Source organism: Muntiacus reevesi, chromosome 8, assembly GCF_963930625.1.
Source record: "Muntiacus reevesi chromosome 8, mMunRee1.1, whole genome shotgun sequence".
NCBI classification, from domain to species: domain Eukaryota; kingdom Metazoa; phylum Chordata; class Mammalia; order Artiodactyla; family Cervidae; genus Muntiacus; species Muntiacus reevesi.
Genome location: NC_089256.1, coordinates 10,407,723 through 10,429,469, shown reverse-complemented (window position 1 = coordinate 10,429,469; position 21,747 = coordinate 10,407,723). Strand labels below are relative to the sequence as shown.

The window sequence follows — 21,747 nt, the reverse complement described above, 5'->3', positions numbered from 1 at the left end:
TATCAACTAGAGTTTGCTCAAAATCATGTCCATTGAGTCAGTGATGCTATATAACCGTCTCATCCTTTGTCGACCTCTTCTTTTGCTCTCAATCATTCCCAGTGTCAGGATCCAGTGAGTCGGCTCTTCACATCAGGTGTCAAAGCATTGGAGCTTCAGCTTCAGCATCAGTCCTTCCAAAGAATATTCAGAATTAATTTCCTCTACGATTGACTGGTTTGATTTCCTTGCTGTCCAAGGGATTCTCAAGAGTTTCTAGCACCACAATTTGAAAGCATCAAATCTTTGGCACACAGCCTTCTTTGTGGTCTAACTCTCACATCTTCACATGACTAGTGAAAAAACCATAGCTTTGAGTAGACGGAAATTTGTAGGCAAAGAGATGTCTCTGCTTTTTCTTTCTTTCTTTTTTTTTTTTTGACAGGAAATAGCATTTATTGGTGAGCGTGATTAAGGAGGGAACAGAGCTGATGCTCATGAGTGCAGGGCCCGCCATTTGTCCAGGGGACCACGATTAGGGATGTATTTGACCCCACAGCCGTCCGGGATGAGTCGCTTTTCTGCCACCATGTTCTCAAATTCATCCGCATTAAACTTGGTAAATCCCCACTTCTTGGAGATGTGGATCTTCTGACGGCCGGGGAACTTGAACTTGGCCCGGCGGAGGGCTTCAATCACATGCTCCTTGTTCTGCAGCTTGGTGCGGATGGACATTATGACCTGGCCAGTGTGGACCCTGGCCACTGTGCCCTGGGGCTTTCCAAAGGCACCGCGCATACCTGTCTGGAGTCTAGATTGAGAAACAGCAGGCCAGTCATGAATGCCCACTAGGAAGAGTTGTGGCCAAGGTCCCTTAGGGCTACCTGCACAGGCAACAGGCTGCATACACTACCAAGGAGGCTGCTGTTTGCAGCCACTGCACACCGGGCCCCCATGGGGAAAAGAGCACAGTCGGCTTAATTGGCTGCAAATGTCTCTGCTTTTTAATACGCTGTCTAGGTTGGTCATAGCTTTTCTTCCAAGGAGTAAGCATCTTTTAATTTCATGGCTGCAGTCACCATCTGCAGTGATTTTGGAGCCCAAGAAAACAAAGTCTGTGACTGTTTTCACTTTTTCCTCATCTATTTGCATGAAGTGACAGAACCAGCTGCCATGACCTTAGTGTTTTAAATTTTGAGTTTTAAGCCATCTTTTTCACTCTCCTCTTTCACCCTCATCAAAAGGCTCTCTAGTTCCCCTTCCCTTTCTGCCATTAAGGGGTATATTATCTGCATATCTGTGGTTATTGATATTTCTCCTGACAATCTTGATTCCAGCTTGTGAGTCATTCAGCCCGACTTTTCACATGATGTGCCCTTCATAAAAGTTAAATAAGCAGAGTGATAATATATAGCCTTGACGTACGACGTACTCCTTTCCCAAGTTTGAACCAATCCGTTGTTCCATATAAGGTTATAACTGTGAATTCTTGTCCTGCATACAGGTTTCTCAGGAGACAAGTAAGGTAGTCTGGTATTTCCATCTCTTTTTAAGAATTTTCCAAAAAAAAAAAAAGAATTTTCCAGTTTGTTGTGATCAACATAAAGGCTTCAGCGTAGTCAATGAAGCAAAAGTAGATGCTTTTCTGGAATTCCCTTGCTTTCTCTATGATCCAATGGATGTTGGCAGTTTGATCTCTGGTTTCTCTGCCTTTTCTAAACCCAGCTTGTATATCTGGAAGTTCTCAGTTCATGCACTGCTGAAGCCTAAATTGAAGGATTTTGAGTATAATCTTGCTAGCATGTGAAATAAGTCTAATTGTATGGTAATTTGAACATTCTTTGGCATTGCCTTTTTTTGGGATTGAATGAAAACTGATCTTTTCCAGTCCTGTGGCCACTGCTGAGTCTTTCAAATTTGTTGGCATATTGAGTGCAGCACTTTTACAGCATCACCTTTTAGGATTTGAAATAGCTCAGCTGGAATTCCATCACCTCCACTAGCTGTGTTTCTAGTAATATTTCCTAAGGTCCACTTGACTTCACACTTGAAGATATCTGGCTCTAGGTGAGTGACCACACCACGGTGATTATCCAGGTCATTAAGATCGTTTTTTGTATAGTTCTTCTGCGTATTCTTGCCACCTCTTCTTAATCTCTTTTGCTTCTGTTAGGTCCTTGCTGTTTCTGTCCTTTATTATGCCCATCTTTGTACAGAATGTTCCCTTGGTATCTCTAGTTTTCTTAAAGAGATCTCTAGTGTTTCTTATTCTATTGTTTTCCTCTATTTCTTTGTATTGTTCACTTAAGAAGGTTTTTTAAAATCTCTTCTTGCTATTCTCTGGAACTGTGCATTCAGTTGGGTATATCTTTCCCTTTCTCCTTTGCCTTTTGATTATCTTCTCTTTGCCTTTTCTCAGTTATTTGTAAGACCTCCTCAGACAACCACTTTGCCTTCTTGCATTTTTTTCCACCCTTTGGGATGGTTTTGGTCACCACCCCTTATACAATGTCATGAACCTTTATCCATAGTTCTTCAGGCACTCTAACAGAGCTAATCCCTTGAATCTATTTGTCACTTTCACTATATAATCACAAAGGATTTGATTTAGCCCCTTCCTCAATGGTTTAGTGGTTTTCCCTACTTTCTTCAAGTTAAGGCTGAATAAGGAGCTCATTATCTGTGCCATAATCAGCTCCCGGTCTTGTTTTTGCCGAATGTTTAGTGCTTCTTGATCTTCAGCTACAAAGAATATAATCAATCTGATTTCAGTATTGACCATCTGGTGATGTCCATGTGTAGAGTTCTCTCATGTGTTATTGGAAGAGGCTGTTTGCTATGACCAGTGTGTTCTCTTGACAAAACTGTTAGCCTTTGCCCTGCTTCATTTTATATTCCAAGGCCAAATTTGCCTGTTAATCCATGTATCTTCACATCCTGTTTTTGCATTTCAATACCCTATGATGTAAATGACATCTTTTTTTGGTTTTAGTTCTAGGTCTTGTAGGTCTTCATAGAACTGTTCGCCTTCAGCTTCTTCAGCATTAATGGTTGGAGCATAGATTTGGATTACTGTGATGTTGAATGGTTTGCCTTGGAAATGAACCAAGATCATTATGTCATTTTTGAGATTGCATGCAAATACTGCATTTCGGACTCTTTTGTTGACTATGAGGGCTAGTCCATTTCTTCTAAGGAATTCTTGCCTACAGTAGTAGCTATATTGGTCATTTGAATTAAACTTGCCCATTCCCGTTCATTTTAGGTCACAGATTCCTAAACTGTCCATGTCCACTCTTGCCATCTCCTGCTTGACCATATCCAATTTACCTGATTCACGGACCTAACATTCCAGGTCCCTATGCAATACCGTTCTTTACAGCATTGGACTCTACTTTCACCATCAGCGTGCGTGCTAAGTCGCTTCAGTGGTGTCTGACTCTTTGTGACGCCATGGACTGCAGCCTGCCAGGCTCTCTAGTGAAGAATACTGGAGTGGGTTGTCATGCACTCCTCCAGGTATCTTCCCAACCTAGGGACTGAACCGACATCTCTTACAGTCTCCTGCATTGGCAGGCGGGTTCTTCACCACTGTTGCCACCTGGGGACCAGACACGTCCGGAGCTCAGCAAGGTTTCCTCTTTAGCCTAGCTCCTTCACTCTTCATGGAGCTGTTTCTCCATTCTTCCCCAGTAGCACATTGGACACCTACCGACGTGGTCGGCTTCTCTTCCAGTGTCATATTTTTTTCTTTTCATTGTGTTCATAGGGCTCTCAAGGCAAGAATACTGAAGTGATTTGCCATTCCCTTCTCTAGTGGACCACCTTTTGTCAGGCCGTGACTGGCAGGACATTAAATCAGGTATTAAATTTAGGTTTTGTATCATGGACTTTTAAGAGCAGTGATGCCATTTTTAGGACTATGATTTTTCTTTTAACTTTCCTCATGTCACTTACCATACTGTTTTTGTTATTCTATACTTAATATGTTTAATTCCTAGAAGATATGGTCATCTTTTTTCCCCAGTTATTTTATGGATTTTGTGCTATTTTTTGAGCACAATAGCTTTGAGCTATTTTTGAGCACAATAGCTTTGAGCTATTTTGTGGATACTGAAACTGCCTCCAGGTGGGAGAAGTTAAGGTATGCTGTTCACAAGCATGTAGACCCTAGACCAGTTAAACCTGAAGGTTGACGATGTTGATTCCTACTTACCTCACCACCAACCCATCAGAAGAATGTCCACGAGCTGATCATGCCCTCTTTCACTATAAAACTTGTCACTATCTTCCCCAAGGTGGGACACATGATTTTGAAGGCATTAGCCTGCTGTGTCCCCCTTTGCCTGGCATAGCAACAAAGCGATCTTTTTCTACTGTCCCCAAAACTCTGTCTCTGAGATTTGATTTGACACAGATATAACTTATACGCCAAGCACATCATGAGAAATGCTGGGCTGGATGAGTTATAAGTTGGGATCAAGATAGGTGGGAGAAACATCAACAACCTCAGATATGTGGATGATACCACTCTAATGGGAGAAAGCAAAGAGGAACTGAAGAACCTCTTGATGAGGGTGAAGGAGGAGAGTGGAAAAGTCAGCATAAATATAAAGAAAACTAAGATCATGGCATCTGGCCCCATTACTTTATGGCAAATAGCAGGAGAAAGGTGAAAGTGGTGACAGATTTCCTCTTCTTGGGCTCTAAAATCACTGCAAATAGTGACTGCAGCCACAAAATCAGAAGACAGTTGCTTCTTGGCAGGAAAGTTATGACAAACCCAGACAGTGTGTTGAAAACAGAGGCATCACTCTGCTGACAAAGGTCCAGTTAGTCAAGTCTACGGTCTTCCAAGTGGTCACATATGGTTGTGAGAGCTGGACCTTAAAGAAGACAGAGTGCCAAAGAATTGATGCCTTCTAACTGTGGTGCCGGAGAAGACTCCTGAGAGTACCTTAGAGACCAAACCAGTCAATCTTAATGGAAATCAATCCTGAATACTCATTGGAAGGACTGATGCTGAAGTTGAAGCTCCAGTATTTTGGTCACCTGATGCGAACAGCCAACTCATTGGAAAAGTCCCTAATGCTGGGAAAGATATTGAGGGTAGAAGGAGAAGAGGGCATCAGAAGAAGAGATGGCTAGATGGTATCACTGATACAGTGAACATGAACTTGGGCAAATTCCAGGAGATGGGGAGGGACAGGGAGTCCTGGCATGCTGTAGTCCATGAGGTCGTCAAGAGTCAGACACAACTAGCCCACTGAACAGCAACAGAGAAGCTAAACTTTCAGAATCAAAAGGTATTCATAATATGTGTGTGGAACACTGGGGTAAGTAGATGAAGCCTTTTCAGTCCAAGGTGATGGCGGTGGTAGGGAGCAAATCAGGCTACTCCAGGCCCTACTTCTGATGTGGGGGCTGAGGGAGCCACAGCTGGGACACAGTGAACCCCCACTGGGGCACATTATCTGGGAAACTCTTCACTAGAAGGTTCACTCCTCTCCCCTCTCCACCTCTCTCACTTCATTTCTGCTCCCCAGATTTGCTTTTCTTTCTAGACCTAAATATACCAAGCACTTTCTGTTTCTTTCTTTCTTTTTTTGTGTGTGTGGCTGAGCTGGGTCTTTGTTTTGTGAGCAGGCTTTCTCTTGTTGCAGCAAGTGGGGTCTACTCTCTAGTTTCACCAGCTCTAGGGCTTGTGGGCTAAGTAGCTGTGGCCCACAGGCTTAGTTGGCCCTCACCATGTGGAATCTTCCCTGACCAGGGATCAAACCCTTGTCCCCTGCATTAGCAGGCAGATTTTTAACCACTGGACCACCAGGGAGGTCCCATATTCTCTTTTTAGGATCTTTGCATTTGCTCTTCCCTCTGCCTAGCTGGCTGTGGCCCCAGAAGTTCACACAACTGGCTACTCATTCCCTAGCTCACTTGATGATCTTGCCTAAAGGACCACCCTTCTCCTGCCCCAAGTAATGCTGCTTTCTTGGTATCACATCTGTTTTAGAAACTCCTTGATGATATGTGTGTTTCTTGTCTTTCTCCCTACCACTAGAATGTAAGTTCCAAAAAGGCAGAAGTCAGATCTGTTTTGTTCTCTTCTATCGCCAGGGTCTTACTCAATGCCCTGCCCATGCACTCAATAAATATTTGGTATGTGAATGAGGGAGTGGGCTTCCTACTCTAGATCTTGGAAGATATTTTTTATGACCACATCAGTTCTTACTCCCAGGTTGACCCCTTTGTATCCATCTACTTCCCACAACCAACCTCTCCTCAGTTTCATCAAAGAGCTGTTGGAGGTATTTGTCTAGCTATTTATGATTCCTTCTATCTACGGTCTGTTCCATTTTTTGGCCATCCTGGCCACAGAGACACCACAGGACCTTATCGTCCCCCTTGCAGAACCCAGATAATACTGCGCCTGCAGTATTCTTAGAATCTATTTATTTAGTAGCCTTATCAAAAACGGAAATGAGGTTAACTTGGCAGGAAATGAGGTCAGTTTGGCAACTGGTAGTGAAACACTGAACAATGTGAGAGCTAATAGTCCGAGTTAACAATGTAAGACATGCACAGCAGTGCAATAGAAAGATCAAATAGACTATAATCCACGCAGGTTTGGAGAGAGAGAAGATCCCAGTAAACTGGTGACTGATGGCTTTCTCTGTGCCTTGGGGAGATGAGTGTGTAGTGGAGCACTTCTGAGTCCTCCCAACCTGGGATAAAGATCTCTCAGGGTGTTGAGGGGGAATGGCTTTGGTTAAAATTGATAAGCACCACTTATTAAGCTTCCTATACTCTGTATTAAGCATCTGTTATCTCTACTTCTGCTTCTAATCCCTAAGTAGGTGATGTTAACCATTTCAGAGAGAATGAAATAGAATTTTAAATGACTAAAGGACCTAACTAGGGTCACAGGGTGCATGAAAAGGCAGGGAGGGAATCCAGCCCACACTCCCACCCCAGTTTGCTCCCCCTATTTTTTTTCTATATTAAATGAGGTGGAAAATGCAAACATAGGGCTCTAATTTTTTTTTTTTTTTCCTTTCTGGCAGCAACGTGCAGTATGTGGGAAGCGTGGAGTTTTAACCAGTGAACTACCAGGGAAGTCCTCTAATGTATTTTTTTAAAATTAAAGTATGGTTGATTTACAATGTCATGCTAATTTCTGCCATATAGATTCAGTTATACACACACCTGTTGTTGCTGAGTCGCTTCACTTGTGTCTAACTCTTTGTGACCTTATGGATTTCGGTCCGCCAGGCTTCTCTATCCATGGGATTCTCCAGGCAAGAATACTGGAATGGGTTTCCATGCCCTCCTCCGGGGGATCTTCCCAAACCAGGGATCAAACCGGTGTCTCCTCCAGTATTAGTAGGCAGGTTCTTTACCATCAGCGCCACCTGGGAATCCATGAAACTGAAAGTGAAAGTCGCTCAGTTGTATCTGACTCTTTCCAACCCCATGGGCTATACATATACAGTTCATGGAATTCTCTAGGCCAGAATACTGGAGTGGCTAGCCTTTCCCTTCTCCAGGGGATCTTCCCAACCCAGGTCTCCCGCATTGCAGGTGGATTCTTTACGAGCTGAGCCACAAGGGAAGCTCATACACACACATATATATCTTAAAATGTTCTTTTCCATTATGGTTTATCCCAGGAGATTGTATATAGTACCCTGTGCTATACAGTCTAATGAATTCTTTTTTTTTTTTCCAGTGGGTTTTGTCATACATTGATATGAATCAGCCATAGAGTTACACGTATTCCCCATCCCAATCCCCCCTCCCACCTCCCCCTCCACCCGACTCCTCTGGGTCCTCCCAATGCACCAGGCCCGAGCACCTGTCTCATGCATCCCACCTGGGCTGGTGATCTGTTTCACCATAGATAATATACATGCTGTTCTTTTGAAACATCCCACCCTCACCTTCTCCCACAGAGTTCAAAAGTCTGTTCTGTACTTCTGTGTCTCTTTTTCTTTTTTGCATATAGGGTTATCGTTACCATCTTTCTAAATTCCATATATATGTGTTAGTATGCTGTAATGTTCTTTATCTTTCTGGCTTACTTCACTCTGTATAATGGGCTCCAGTTTCATCCATCTCATTAGAACTGATTCAAATGAATTCTTTTTAACAGCTGAGTAATATTCCATGGTGTATATGTACCAAAAAATATGGAACGCTTCACGAATTTGCGTGTCATCCTTGCGCAGGGGCCATGCTAATCTTCTCTGTATCGTTCCAATTTTAGTATATGTGCTGCCGAAGCGAGCACTAATGAATTCTTTTGCAAGTAAATATTGGTTTGAATCTACCTACTTAAAAATGCTTAATTAATTCTGAAATGTAAGTTTAAGTCTTTAGAATTATTCTTGTTAATGGGCCAAATACTGAAATAGAAGTTAAGAGTCACGAAAATCTACAGAAAAGTCTAGAATAGTTATTAAAGATGATCAGCACACTCAAATTTACAAATGTCGCAGTCCATCAAAGCCAATAGCCATAAAAGCAATCAAAAGAATATACCCATAAATAAAAATAATGATGCTACTAATGTAGATGAGAGATAACATTTGAGCCCATTTACCTCTTGTTTCAGCCAAACCTTTTCTGAATTTGTGGGGTCAATGAGGCATTTATAACCAGAAAGAACTGAGGCAAATTAGAATTATAACTCCATGCAGAGGACAGTAAATGTTTTCATCACAGAATCAATATGTTCCCATTTCTTTTGGAGTAAGTTGCCTCCTCTTCCCCTCTGCTAACTCGCCCCCCTTTTGAAAAGACCCTTATTCTGGGAAAGATTGAAGGCAGGAGGGAAGGGGACAACAAAGGATGAAATTGTTGGATGGCATCACCGACTCAATGGACATGAGTTTGAATAAACTCTGGGAGTTGATAATGGACAGGGGGGCCTGGTGTGCTGCAGTCCATGGAGTCGCAAAGGGTCAGAAATGACTGAGTGACTGAACTGAACTGAACCAGCCTCCTCCCCCCCACCTCACCTGCCGCACTCACTCTAGTTCTACACCAGGATGTTTCACTTGGCATTAGGGGAAGGAGTAATGTTCTTGGGTGGAGTAGCTGGAAGGTGTAGTCTGAAAACTGCCAACAGCTATTATTACATTCACTTGCAGTAACTTGTCTGCGAGAGAATGGTTGACATACAGAGAGATGCACAGACAAGAAAAGGAAGGGGAGAAAGAGAGAGCCAGTCTTAGTTGTCATTGCCCTTGAGGCTCTTTCTGTGGTCATCTAAGCTAGTAGAACTGGGTTTCTTTCACTTGCAGCCAAGAGGCTGACTGTTTACTTTTTCATTCCAAACACCTCAGCCATCAGCTTTCTTTTGACTGAGGTTCATCCTCTCTGATAGGGGAGAATTCTGTTCTGTGTGTCTGGTGTGTGTGTGTTTGTGAGGCCCCACCATTCTCTCCTGGGAAATCTCCCTTCTAGGCTCTTCCCCTTCCAGCAATGTGTTTTCAGGGACTATACATAAGTTTTAATACTCATTTACTTGAAATAAAATTAATTCTACTTTTTGATTCACCCTCATTTATTTAAAAATAATCTGTTGGTGTTTTTCTTTCATTTTATCCCTACAACTGGGTGTAGGCAAGCCTTGGCCTAAACTGTGTGGTATAGTAGATAAAGCACTAGAGTCACATGCCCCAAGGGGACAGTAAGGGGAATTTCCTGTTGAAAGAATCTTCCCCAGACACTTGCCACTTCCTGCTAATTAATTTATGCTCAGAATACCAAGGTGAACTTACCATAAAAATATCACACCACCAAATCAAATATATTCACAGAGTCAATTATTCGTGCCTTTTCCCCACTCCTCTAAGAGAATAATCAGATTTGAATACAGAAAGTCAACAGCTTTGCCATCAACTAAAATTTATTAATATGACACTTTTCACTGTGGTAGAAGAGCAGGGGATGTAAAGAGGTGGCAGGTCCAAACTTTAATCATGAAGACCTTGCCCGTTCCAGAGACAATATTTCTGCAGTAGTGTTCATTTGTAAATCAGCAAATATGTTTGCTAAAGGAACATCTAAAATCTTTTAGGGTCTAGATTGGGACAGCAGAAGATCAAATTGTTGTTGTTGTTGTTTTGGCCACACCAGGCAGCTTGCAGGATCTCAGTTACTTGACCAGAGATTCGACCTGCACCCTCAGCAGTGAAAGTGCTGAGTCCTACAGGGAATTCCCAAAGAGGATTTTATTTTTTACTTTCCCCCCACGCTTGTTGTGCTATAACTGACATTATATTACATTAAGGTGTACAACATAATGATTTGATATATATAGCTATTGCAAAATGATTACTGTTAACTGAATTTGAAACAATCTGGATAACTTTCATTTTTGGATCTGTAATTGATTTTCATCTTCTTATTGACTCTTGTACACTAAATTTCCTCTGATTATAAATTTATCCATGGATTTCTTTTTAAGAGCCCCAAACTCTGTCTTTTTTTTTTTTTTTTTCTATTTTAATATTTATTTATTTGGCTATCCCAGGTCTTAATTGAGGCAGGAGGGATCTTCAGTCTTCGTTTTGGCATGTGGCATCTAGTTCCCTGACCAGGGTTGAAACCCAGGCACGCTGCATAGGTGCACGAAGTCTTACCCAATGGACCACCAGGGATGACCTGCCTATGGATTCTTATCCCACAGCATACAGGATCACAATTAGATAAAGTTCAGATGCTAACATAACTCCTTCTCTGGACACCGGGACAGGCTCACACAGGCACAGACTTTGCTCATCCCTAGCTGATGCGATCCTGGGCAGCTGCAGCTGGGACCCTGAAGGACTAGCCTTCTGGCTAAGACTGGCCAAGCTTGGTCTGCTTCCTGTAGTTAAGTCTAACAGAGCACTTTCCAAGGGTCTTTTTAAAATCAGAAATATAGATTTGCCCTTGTGGTCTAAGTAAACACTTTGCCCCCGAATTAGGCTCAGTGTTAAGGAATCGCCGACTGCCAGAGCATGTGATGCAGTCAAGACCTTTACCCTGGTTCTGAATAGAGGAATAACCTGAATAGAGGAAGCAAAGTTCAGTTTGTGTGGGGTCCTGATCCTGGCAGAAGCAGTGCCCAGTCTCTCCTGGGGATACTTCTTTTACCAGTTGTTGTTTTTTGAGTAGTTCTTTTCAGTAATCAGAGTTAGCCACATCCATGGTGTCCTCAGTTCTGTATTCTGATCCCCACGCCACCAGTCCTGCACCTTGGAATGCCTTTACTTCCCAGGGGCCTCAGGAGAGTATGAAGACTATGGTTCCTGCCGGGCCATTCCTGTGCCCTGGGGCTGGATCTGGAGTTTCAAGTTGTCAGCAAGACAGAGTCCTGGCAGAGCCTGAATGAAGATAGTGACTTCAAAGGAAGAGGGAAAATTCCACACTAGAGATAAACTCTAGAGAAAGTTAAAGCAAGAATGGTAAACAAAATTTAAATACCACTCAGTCTCCTAGGTTAAAAAATTAGTTAGGAAGAGAAGGAACTGAAAAGATTAACATTAGCTTGTTAACAGATTCATCTTTTAATATGCGATTACAGCTAATTTTTCTTTTTTTTAAATAATTATTTTTATTGAAATGTCCTTGATTGACAATGTTATGTTAACTTCTGCTATAAAGCAAAGTGATTCCCCTTTATTCTTTATATTTTTTCTATCAGTAGGTGTTAGCTTTTCCTTTTATAAAGTTTTCTTATTTTGCTGCTCTGTTTATGGGGTTTTAGTTCATGACTAGGGATTGACAGTGAGAGCACCGAGTTCTAACCACTGGACCTCCAGGAAATTCCCTTAAATTGTTTTTTAAATCACGAAAGTAATGGAGGATCATTGTAAAGTGTTCAGATCACACAGATAACTGAATATAAAAAAGGAAAGGGTCACGCCACCCAATCAATACCAGTCCCCCCCACCCCCCCCAATTTATAACCACTGATAAAATTTTACTGTATACATGCATGGGTATATATGGGCCCTTCCCAGTTGGTGCTAATGGTAAAGAACCCACCTGCAAAATGCAGTTGTACTAGACCAGGTTCGATCTCTGGGTCGGGAGGATCCCCTGGAGTAATGGCAACTCCAGTATTCTTGCTGGAGTATTCCACAGACAGAGGACCCTGTCACACCACAGTCCATAGAGTTGCAAAGAGTTGGACACGACTGAAACTACTTGGTACTCACTTATAGGTATGTATATTTAAAAGTATGATCAAAATTTGTTCTCTTAACATGTGTATTGAAGACTTCTCAATGTTAGGTCTGTCCCTTTTAAATTGCTGTATTTCATAAATGAATATTGTAATTTGACTAAATAGTCTCTTTAATGTTTAGTTTATTTCAAAAAAATATTTTTCAATTACAAATTCTATTGCATTCAGCATCATTGCATGTACTAACCTGTGTACATCTATGTATCTTTAGGATCAATTTAGGGACAAAGAATTTATGGGCTAAAGATCTGTTCACTTAAATTCTGGATAGAACCTGCTAAACTGCCTTCAAAAAGACTTACCAATTTATTTTCTGCTCAAGAATAAAACAGAGCACCCATTTTTCCATAGCTTTGCCAGTAATGGACATTATTGCATGTTTCAGTTCAGTTCAGTTCAGTTGCTCAGTCGTGTCTGACACTTTGCGACCCCATGAATCGCAGCATGCCAGGCCTCCCTGTCCATCACCAACTCCCGGAGCTTACCCAAACTCATGTCCATTGAGTCGGTGATGCCATCCAGCCATGTCAACCTCTGTCATCCCCTTCTGCTCCTGCCCCCACTCCCTCCCAGCATCAGGGTCTTTTCCAATGAGTCAAATCTTCGCATGAGATGGCCAAAGTATTGGAGTTTCAGCTTCAGCATCAGTCCTTCCAATGACCACCCAGGATTGATCTCCTTTAGGATGGACTGGTTGGATCTCCTTGCTGTCCTCCTCCCCCCAAATCATTTTATGCTGTTTTAATTCACATTTCTCTGATTCCTAAGAAGGTTGAGTAACTTTTCATATCTTTATTGGATGTTTATATCTCTCCTACAGATTGTTGTTATTCAGTTGCTAAATTATGTCCAACTCTGCAACCCCATGGACTGCAGCACGTCAGGCTTCTCTGTCCTCCACTATCTCCAGAAGTGTGCTCAGATTCCTGTCCACTGAGTTGGTGATGCTATCTAATCATCTCATCCTCTGCTGCTCATTCTCCTTTTGCCTTCAATCTTTCCCAGCCTCAGGGTCTTTCTCCGTGAATCAGCTCTTCACGTCAGGTGGGCAAAGTAGTGGAGCTTCAGCTTCAGCATCAGTCCTTCCAATGAATATTCAGGGTTCATTTCCTTAAGGATTGACTGATTTTATCTCCTTGCTGTCCAAGGGAACCTCAAGCGTCTTCTCCAGCACCACAATTTGAAAGCATCAATTCTCAGGCCTCTTTATAGTCCAATTCTCAGATCTATATATGACTACTGGAAAAAACATAATTTTGACTATATCGACTTTTGTCAGCAAAGTGATATCTCTGCCATGCAGGTTTGTCATAACTTTCCTTCCAAGGAGCAAGCATCTTTTGATTTTATGGCTGTAATCATTCACTGTCCACAGTGATTTTGGAGCCCAAGAACATAAGATCTGCCACTGTTTCCACATTTCCCCATCTATTTGCCATGAAGTGATGGGACTGGATGCCATGATCTTAGTTTTTGAATGTTGAGTTTTAAGCCGGCTTTTTCACTCTCCTCTTTCACCTTCATCAAGAGGCTCTTTGGTTCCTCTTCACTTTCTTCCATTAGAGTGGTATCATATACATATCAGAGATGTTGATATTTCTCCTGGCAGTCCTAATTCCAGCTTGTGATTCATCCAGTCTGACATTTCATATGATGTACTCTCATGTAACTTAAATAAGCAGGATAACAATATATAGCCTTGACAGGTGGATTCTTTACTGTCTGAGCCACCAGGGAAACCCAAGAACATTGGAGTGAGTAATCTATCCCTTCTCCAGGGGATCTTCCTGACCCAGGTATCAAATTGGACTTTTCTGAATTGCAGATGGATTCTTTACCAGCTGAGCTACTAGGGAAGTCCCACACTCTAGAGGGCTGACTAAAAAGTTGTGAGACATGGACTCAGTTGCTCTGTGGCATGTGGAATCTTCCTAGACCAGGAATCAAACCAATATCCTCTCCATTGGCAGGATTCTTATCCCCTGCACCACCTGGGAAGTCCTTCCTTCTGTTTTAAGTTTTGGTTTTTTGGCCACAAGGCATATGGGATCTCAGTTCCTCAAGGAGGGATGAAACCTGCACCCCTCAAGTGGAAGCATGGAGTCTTAATTATCAGACTGGCAGGGAATCCCTTTAATACTTTCTTGGGTTTTTATATTGAACTTTTAAAATAATTTTTATTGACATGTAGTGTGAGGTAGAACATAATTTCTAAATATTCAGTTTTCTAACACCAGTTTTTTTTTTTTTTAAGATTTATTTATTTATTTATTGGCTGCGGTGGGTCTTCGTTGCTTCAAGTAGACTTTTTCTAGTTGTGTCTAGTTATGGCAAGTGGGGGCTACTCTTTGTTGTGGTGTGTGGGCTTCTCATTGTGGTGAATTCTCTTGTTGAGAAGCACAGGCTCTAAGTGCACGGGCTTCAGAAACGTGTGGGCTCAGTAGTTGCGGCAGACAGGTTTAGTTGCTTCATGGCATGTGGGATTTTCCAGGACCAGGGATTGAACCGGTGTCCCTCGTGTTGCAAGGGAGATTTTTAACCACCAAGGAAGCCCCTCCAACACCAGCTTTTTACTGTGATTTGCTATTCGATAAGGCAGCTCTCCTCATTATTGATCATTTTTTTTAAATGTTCTTTTCTGTACTCTTGATTTTCAATTTGAACAACCTTTGAGACTCAAAGCTTGAGGATGACCCTATGGTCATTCCAATAGATGTCAAAATAGCATTTGATAAAATTGAAAATCTATAATATGAAATATGCAGTTGTCTAAGACAAAGAGAGACACAGAGCAAGAAAAAGAGCTATTTGTACCTTAATGGAAAGAACTCTAATACAAGTGAAGGAAGCAATAAAACAATGCATCTTATGAATCTCTTGAATTAAAGAAAAGTTACATACATATATGCTTGTGTATGAAAATATATATGAATTCCAAAACACAGGTCTGGAGGGATACATGTTTAAATGTCATGGCTTTTGTTTCTGGGGAGAGATTAAGAGCGTAGGGATGTCCTGAATACTGCGTGGTGTTCTGTGGATGCCCTTTCTTAGTACCAGCACACTTCACCCAGTTGCGAGAAATGTTGCCTATTGCCGGCTTATACAGAGTGCCTCTCCAGACACTGCCCTCAGCTGCATGTAGCTACCTTGCCAAGCTGAAGTTCCTCCCTGGGGACAGATTGCATCCAGTGGCTGGTTCTTATGTAGTACAAATGCATGTGCCCTTTGCTTCAGTTTGGCTCAGTGATAAAGGGCAATCCTAGCTTCAGAGCTCCCCCCAGGGATTGCTGCAACCTCTGTTGCGACCTGCAACTACTTGGCAACCTAAGTTTTCTCTTGGCTTCATGTTGCTCCTCTCTTTCCCTCCCAGATGTTTCTGAGAGTACTTCCCAATAACTTGCACACAAGTTTCCTTGACAGTCTCTATCTTGGGATACCCAGCCTACAACAATGGGCAATACATTATTGAGTGGTGAAGGGTAGGTGGGTGTTTTTCTTCATATTTTGCTCTCTTACTTAAACTGGAATAATTTATTTATGATACTTGAATAATTTTTATTTTGTGTTTAAATATTACCATTAAATAGAAAATCTAACAAGGATGTTGAACTAGCTTTTTAAAAGGTATGCCATTCATACCTTCATCCCTTCCCACCCAGTAGTCTCACTACCTTAGCACAAGTCATTTTATTTCTATGTACTTCCCTGAGTGGGGATCACACACAGCCTGGCTTGCTGTGATGGAAAGAATCATACAGTTTCACAAACAGGTGGACATTTCAGTGCTGTATAAGAATGATAAAAGAGCAAGGCATCATTGAACCAGAATAGCCATTCAAAGCATTCTGAGAGCTGTTGTCTCTGCTTTGGATGCAGAGCAGGTGAGTGAGCCGCATTCCATGAACAAGGAAATTCCTGGAGGAATGTCACATCACAAATCTCTGAGCTAAAGCACCAGAATTGAAATCCAGGGTTCTGAGCTGCAGATTCTCAGTGCAGCTTTCTTTCCATCAAAGAAGTCTCCATTTTATATAGACTGAATATTCTCTGATTAGGATCCTCCTCCAGGTGAACACAGCAGGTATTAATTTTATGACAAGGGTAGAGGAATTCTTGTCCTTTGAAGGGAAGGGCATAAGGAAAGTTATTCAACCCTGAGGAAGTAGTTGTGTATTCCACACGGCTGAATATTCCTTAGTCACTCAGAAACTCCTTCTTCCCCCAACTTTTCTCCAGAGAAAAGTTTTCAAGTTTCTCTGGAGACTGATCTCCAGAAGCTGTGGGGAAATACTCTCCCACTAGTTATTCTCACATGTCTGGGAAACCTCCCCTTTAGGAGCCAAGAGCTCAGATTGGCCAGTGAAAACTTAAGCAGAATGAGGTAGTTGGAGACTTTCCTAAAAAACGAGGAATCTCAAAATTGTCTTGTTTATTGATCCGGGAAAACTGTGCTTTATTCTTCCTCAAACAAACTTCATACAACTCCAAACGCAGCAAATAACAAGTGCTGATGATGTGGAGAAATTGGAAGCTTTGTGCATTGTTGCTAAGAATGTAAAATGTTACAGCCTCTGTGGAAAACAGTAAGATAGTTCCTCAAAAAATTAAAACTAGAATTATATGATCCAGCAAACCTACTTCTGGGTATACACTTGGAAGAATTGAAAGCAAGGTATCAAAGAGATATTTTCATACCCATATTTACAGCAGCATTATTCACAATAGCTAAAATGTGGAAGTAACCCAAGCATCCACTAATGGATGAATGAATAAACAAAGTGTGGTATATACATATAATGAAAGATTATTTAGCTTTAAAAAGGAAGAAATCCTGTCACATGCTACAACATGGATGAATTTTTTTCTTTATAAAATTTTATTGGAGTATAGTTGATATACAATGTTGTATTAGCTTCAGGTATACAGCAAAGTAAATAAGTTATACATATACATATATCCACTTTTTATTTTTAGACTCTTTTTCCATATAGGCTATTACAAAGTATTGAGTGGAGGTCCTTGTGCTGTATAGCTGGTTCTTATTAATTACCTATTTTATATATAGTAGTGTGTACATGTCAATCCCAATCTCCCAATTTATCTCTCCTCCCCTCCCCCCATAAAAATGTTTGTTTTGTTCTACTTTTATTTTGTAAATAAGCTATTTGTACCCTTTTTTAAAAAAAGATTCCACATATAAAAGATGTCATATGATGTTAGTCTTTCTGTGTCTGACTTACTTCACTCACTATGACAATCTCTAGGTCCATTCATGTTGCTCCGAATGGCATTATTTTTTTCTTTTTTATGGATCAGTAATGTTCCATTGTATACACGTACCACATCACCTTTATCCATTCCTCTGTTGATGGACATTTAGATTGCTTCCATGTCCTGGCTATTGTAAATAGTGCTGCAATGAACATTGGAGGGCATGTATATTTTCAAATTATGGTTTTCTCCAGGTATATGCCCAGGAGAACATGGATAAACTTTGAGGACATCATCCTATGTGAAATAAACCAATCACAAAAAGACAAACACTGTATATGTGATTCTACCTATATTAGATATTTAAATTAGTCAAATTTATAGTTTTAGAAAGTTGAAAGGTGGCTGCCAAGGGAAGGAGAAAATGGGGAGTTGTTTAATGGGTATAGAGTTTCAGTTTTACAGAATGAAAAATTTCTGGAGACTGGTTGCACCAGTAATGTGAATATGCTTAACATTACTGACATGTACTAAGAATGGATGAGATGGTAAATTTTCAATTATGTGATGTTTCTTTACAGTTAAGAAATATATGGAATTCCCTGGCAGTCCAATGGTTAGGACTCCATGATTTCATGGCCGAGACCCCAGGTACAGTCCCTGGTTGGGAAACCAAGATCCCACAAAACAAAACAAACAAATACATAAAACACTAAATGAACAGGTCAAAAAGCAAATTAAATGTAATTGAAAAGGGAATTAATAAACTAGAAGATACACCTGCTGAAATTATTCAGAATGCAAGACAGAGGAACAGATGTTAGGAAACATGAACTATGCAATGAGAAAGTCTAATATATAGACCACTGTGTTTCAGCAGAAAAGAATAGAGAAAATGAAAAAGAAATATTATTCAAAGACAAAATGCTTGAGAAATTTTCCAGAATTGATGATGAATCCTCTGATTTAGAAAAGAATGAATCTCAAGAATAAAAATAAGTCCACATCTACACTTTTCATAAGGAAACTACAGAATATTAAAGTCAGGGAGACTATACTAAAAGCATCTTGAGAGCTACCCAGATGAGTGATCAACTAGTGAAGGCAGTAGGTAAATGGGTAAATAGGCAGTGGTACATCATACATTGTACATCAGTGCATGAAATATTTAGTGTTAAAAAGAAATGAGCTATCATACTTCCTGGAAGTCCAGTGGTTGACTCAGCACTTCCAATGCTTCTGCAGCAGGGGGTGAATGTTTGATCCCTGGTTGGGAGAACTAAGGTCTGCATACAGGACATGACAAAAAAATTTTTTTTCATAAACAGACTTGAAGTTGCCAAGGGGAGAAGGGTGGGAGAGGGATATATTGGGAGTTTGGGATTAGTAGATGCAAACCATTATATATAAAATGGATGAACAACAAGGTCCTACTGTATAGCATAAGGAACTATATTCAATATCCTGTGATAAACATAATGGAAAAGAATAAGAAAAAGAATTTATATATGTATAACTGAATCGCTTTGCTGAAAAGCAGAAATTAACACAACAGTGTAAATCAACTCTACTTCATAAATTAAAAAAAGAAGCAAGTATGTTTATTATCTAAATTTGAAAAGCTGTGAAAAAAATTTAATACACATTAAAAAGAAATTTAAAAAAATTTTAATATACTTTAAAAAGGTTGGTTATTGCTAGGTATGGTCATGCCCTATTCCCTGCTCCCTTCCTCCTACCCTCTGTTTGTCTTCATTAATGTGGATGATAGCTTTTATTTTGTAAGTAGAAGAAGGAATAGGCCAAGGTGCAGGAAGAGAGGAGAAAGTTTATTCAAGGAGGAAAGGGTGTTTGGTTTTAAATAGTGATATTGATCTTGGGAGAGAAGAGATCCAGAAAGGCCATTGGTCTATTTTCATTTAGGGGGGTAAAATTCATCCTACTTCAGTCTCTATGGGGCAGGGGACCCCTGCAGACAGTTACAATGATGGTGCCCATTTATGGGAGCTTAGAACTCTAGACACATGATCATCTCTGAGAGAAGTCATTCACCAACTCTGTCAGACAATGCCAACCACAATACTTCTAGATATCTTGGTTGGTCTATATTTTCTGATATGTGTTGCTTGAAATTTTGCAGATTCCCTATGTTTCCAACATTTCTTTTTGCTTGTGAGCAGAGCAAGGTAGGATAGGTTTTGAAAAATTTTTATCTGCAGTTTGGACCTTTCTCAGAAACCCCAGACTGCTAATTGAATACTTCCATTAGAATGTCTAAAGAAGCGTCTCAAATTTAATATGTCCAAATATCAAGCCCTTGATTTAATAGTTTCAACTGGCTTGTCTTGCTGATTTTCCTTTCAGAAAATGGCAACAACACCCTTTCAGATGCTGAGGCCCAACACTTGGAAGCATCTTTCTCTGCTTTCGTCTCTCATACTTTATGTCCACCACTTCAGGGAATTCTGTTGGCTCTATCTTTCAAAATACATCCAGAGTCCACCCACTTCTCGTCACCTCCACTACGATCATACCGGTCCAAGTCTTTTTTTTTTTTCTTTATTTTTCTGACTTTACTGGGTCTTGGTTGCTACACAGGCTCTTCTCTAGTTGTAGAAAGCAAGGGCTATTCTCTAGTTGCAGTGTGTGGGCTTCTCACTGCAGTGGTTTCTCTTGGTGTGAAGCCTGGGCTCTAGGTGCACGGGCTTCAGTACTTGGGGCACATGGGCTCACTAGTTGCAGTTCCTGGGCTCTCGAACGCACAGGCTCAACAGCTGTGGCACACAGGCTTACTTGCTCCGAGGCATGTGGGATCTTCCTGGAGTGGACTCGTACCCATGTCTCCTGCTTGGTAGGCAGATTCTTTACCACTGAGCCACCAGAGAAACCCTCCATCATGTCTTACTTGGATTACTGCAATAACCTCCCTAACAATCACTCATGGTAGGACCTGAACAAATAATTGTTGAATGAATAAGTGAAGCAATTCCCAGGTATGAGTAATCTTTGATGGTTTGATGGCTCACAGTTACTTTAGAGACCCTTTGCCATATTTTGGAGCGAGAACAGGAAGAAGTATATTTGGGCAGTGAGTACTGTGGGCCCATGGAGGAGACAACAGGGAGGAAAGTTGAAGAAAGCATGAAAAATACAGGAGACTGATTCATGGCAATGTATGGCAAAACCACTACAATATTGTAAAGTAATTAGCATCCAATTAAAATGAATAAATTTATTTTAAAAAATACAGGAGGAGTCGGTGGAATTGGGAGCCTGAGTGGGAACCAGCAAAGACAATCCAGGTCACTGAGTGCCCCTGTCTCTGCCTGTTCTTTGCATGTATAGAGAACCTGACTGGATACCGGCTTCTGCCTGCTCACCCATTCAACCTGGGGTCTGTGAGGTGATCTCCATGAAGCCTGGACAGGTGAATGACCCTCGCTGAAGATCAGGTGAAGAGCAAGTTTCCTTCTGAGCTTCAGAGATGCTTTCTCTAGAGGGAGGGAATTGAGTGGATCAAGCAAGATCTCGAAACTGGGGCTGGAGAGAAAGGTAAGGGAGACATCTTGGTATGGCTTCACCTAGGATTGCTTCCTCTCCTCCTGGGGAGCCCTATGACCCTTTCTTCTCCCCGTTCCTATAGGAGATCCAGCAGCTGCTTCCAGCAGTCTAGGTCTTCTGCCTATGTTGAGTCCTTCCAGAAGTTTATCCTTCTTTCCCTTAACTCTTCTTAGTCATTCTTCCAGTAGGCAGCTAAGGTGTGGTCCCGTCCTCTTGGTCACTCAGAGACTTGTCTTCAGACTACTGGCTAATGGATTATGCTTCAGGGAAAGTGCTTGGCTTGGTCCTCTACATGTGAGTTCCATTTCCTCCCTTGGGTGTGTTTTAGCTTCCAACTGGGATCTTTGCCATGGTAATTATAACAACCACACTCTGCATAGAGGATCTTAAAGCTATGTAGACAAACAAACATAAAGGGATTCTTTTTTTTTTTTTCTTCTTAGTATTTATTTATTTGGCTGCATCAGGTCTTAGTTGTGGCATGGGAGATCTTTAATTATGACATGTGGGATCTAGTTCCCTGACCAGGGATCAAACCCGGGCCCCCTGCATTGGGAGAATGGGGTCTAAGCCACTGGACTACCAGTGAAGTCCCCAGAAAGGAATTCTTAAGGAAAGTCAAGTAGTTGTCAGAATCTCCAACTCCACCAGACCCAGAAGCTTTGTACTCGCCTGCCAATAGCTGCTTGGTGAGGCTTATTTAAGCAGCTTGAAATTCTTTCTACAACCACATTGAAATAGGATATCCTGAGGGA

The 21,747-nt window shown here is 41.2% G+C and overlaps 2 non-coding genes across 2 annotated transcripts; both read right to left on the bottom strand.

The window, feature by feature from the left end:
• Positions 1 to 835: 835 nt before the first annotated feature.
• Positions 836 to 970, bottom strand: LOC136173876 (small nucleolar RNA SNORA70). Its single transcript, XR_010664345.1, has one exon. It is a non-coding gene; the product is annotated as a small nucleolar RNA SNORA70 (small nucleolar RNA).
• A 7,189-nt stretch (positions 971 to 8,159) lies between these two features.
• LOC136173811 (U6 spliceosomal RNA) lies at positions 8,160 to 8,266 on the bottom strand. The gene has a single exon (XR_010664291.1). It is a non-coding gene; the product is annotated as a U6 spliceosomal RNA (small nuclear RNA).
• Positions 8,267 to 21,747: the final 13,481 nt, after the last annotated feature.